This window comes from Rhagoletis pomonella, unplaced genomic scaffold (assembly GCF_013731165.1).
Source record: "Rhagoletis pomonella isolate Grant_MI unplaced genomic scaffold, Rhpom_1.0 Rhpom_scaffold_00001, whole genome shotgun sequence".
NCBI lineage: Eukaryota > Metazoa > Arthropoda > Insecta > Diptera > Tephritidae > Rhagoletis > Rhagoletis pomonella.
This window is the reverse complement of record NW_023458555.1, coordinates 70841554-70841933: the sequence shown is the minus strand read 5'-3', so window position 1 is coordinate 70841933 and position 380 is coordinate 70841554.

Genomic DNA, 380 nt, shown 5'->3' with positions numbered 1-380 from the left:
ATTTTTTCGGCGTCTCCGTTAAACACGTAAATCAGAAGCATTAAATTGGGTAGTAATGTGGGCCCTGTGAGCAAAATGTCATTCAAAGAATTGCCCGAACTTGTACATTTCGAGGCGTTGAAGACTACTCTTACCTTGGTTGTTTTTTTTATCTGGTTTTACAACCGCATGATGGGGTAGGTAAAATAAGGTGTATTTACCTTTAGTTATCTTTTCATATGGATTTAATTTTTCCATATGATCTAAGTCGTAAGTCGAGATATTCTTCCAGGACACCATCGTATGCTGATTTAAGCTCACCTTTTTTAAGTAGGTTTTTTTTCATACTTAAAAACTGCTGAAGCGCAGAGGTTCGGGAGCGACCTAGGGCGAGTGTGTCT